Below are 1,459 nucleotides of genomic sequence, written 5' to 3' on the forward strand. Positions count from 1 at the left end.
GATATGCTCCTACTCACTCCAACGCATTCTAATAGGTTGGCGTCATCGGAATCAACGTATTGGAGTGCGTTGGAGTGAATAGGAGCATGTTGGGGCATGTGACGCAAACAGACCTTTAATCAAAGATTCGCCAATGGCGAACACAATTTTGATTGGTCACTTGAGTCACATGGTTTATCCGCCATTGCGTACCCATACTAGGCGAGGAAGAGGGGAGAGTGCTCTGTGTTGAGCAGTATAGGTTAAAGGAATATGTGTCAGAAATTATAAGGTAATTCAATCTCTGCACTCTCGAGGGTCACTATATTTTGACGATACACTCAGGAAGAACAAGAAAAATTAAATTTGCATCTGTTATATGGCTACATACAACTTGGAGCAGGCTCGCATTGTTTACTATCTGTACTACTCCAGACCCAGCCCCAGACCTCAGCCCCCGGCCCCAGCCCCCATCCAGTCACCGTATGGGTACAAGATGGTGGATAGCAGTCATGGTGGGGGGCCATTGGCGCATCTTTGATTATAGGTCTTGTAAGACTGAAAGTTAATGTCACTAGTTCCTACTCACCCAGTATATGTAAGAGAAGAATAAATGTCACTAGTCTATACTCACCCAGTATATGTAAGATGGCGGCGTGGAGTAGGTGGCGTGCGAAGCCAAAGCGGAGGTAGATGGCGTTAGAAGTATCTTCCGGCTGTCATCTCCCGGCTCCGAGGAAGATGCGGATCCGGAGCAAGTCAGTCGGAGTCTGGAACCTGAAAAGAACACTTACTTTAGACTTACCTCTCGTGCCTATCCGGTGATATTCGCTAAGGCGATCTAGTGTAGAACTTTAGAAAATATACTTACCTTGTTACTAAAGAAACCAGTTGATTTCTCGAACCCGGCCTAGATCCTAGAAAAAAATCCATTCTCGATCTTCCTGGTGAAAGTAACCACGTTCCAGTAATTAAAGAAAAAAAGAATTTTTGACAAGACTTACAACTCAGAAGTGGGATTCAGATCCGCTCTCGCTCCTCGTCTCGAGAACATCCAGGCTCCAAACTCTCTCGGCTCGTGTGTTGGAAAAGTGCTCCAAACTCTCTCGGCTCGTGTGTTGGAGAAGTGCTCCAAACTCTCTCGACTCGTGTCTCGAAAACGCGCTACGAACACTCTCGACTCACTGTTGGATAGTGTGCTCCGATCGCTCCCGTGCCTTGTGGAACGGTGCAAGGAGAAGCTACGTGCTCCGTCTCGGGCCCCGCTGAAGGAAACAGGAGAATCTCGTCTCGTATCTCGTCCGGAAGAAACTCCGGAGCCTCGTCTCGTGTGGAAGACCAGCGGACCGGTCGGTGCTCCTCGTTTCGACTCACCGCCGCCGGCAGCCGGGCGCGGATCACACCTGAACAGAAATTAACGACAAGTTGGAAAAGTCTCGAATTTTTAGTCGCGTCGCGGTCAAGTCATTAATTGTTCACT

At 48.4% G+C, this 1,459-nt stretch overlaps 1 long non-coding RNA gene across 1 annotated transcript; it reads right to left on the reverse strand.

The window, feature by feature from the left end:
* Window positions 1–339: 339 nt before the first annotated feature.
* On the reverse strand, window positions 340–1,257 carry LOC118645148. The gene is made up of 3 exons (XR_004962945.1): window positions 984–1,257; window positions 851–896; window positions 340–756 (listed from the first exon to the last, which is right to left on the reverse strand). It is a non-coding gene; the product is annotated as an uncharacterized LOC118645148 (long non-coding RNA).
* Between the last annotated feature and the right edge of the window lie 202 nt (window positions 1,258–1,459).

The sequence above is a fragment of the Monomorium pharaonis genome, chromosome 4 (assembly GCF_013373865.1).
Source record: "Monomorium pharaonis isolate MP-MQ-018 chromosome 4, ASM1337386v2, whole genome shotgun sequence".
In the NCBI taxonomy this organism is placed as follows: domain Eukaryota; kingdom Metazoa; phylum Arthropoda; class Insecta; order Hymenoptera; family Formicidae; genus Monomorium; species Monomorium pharaonis.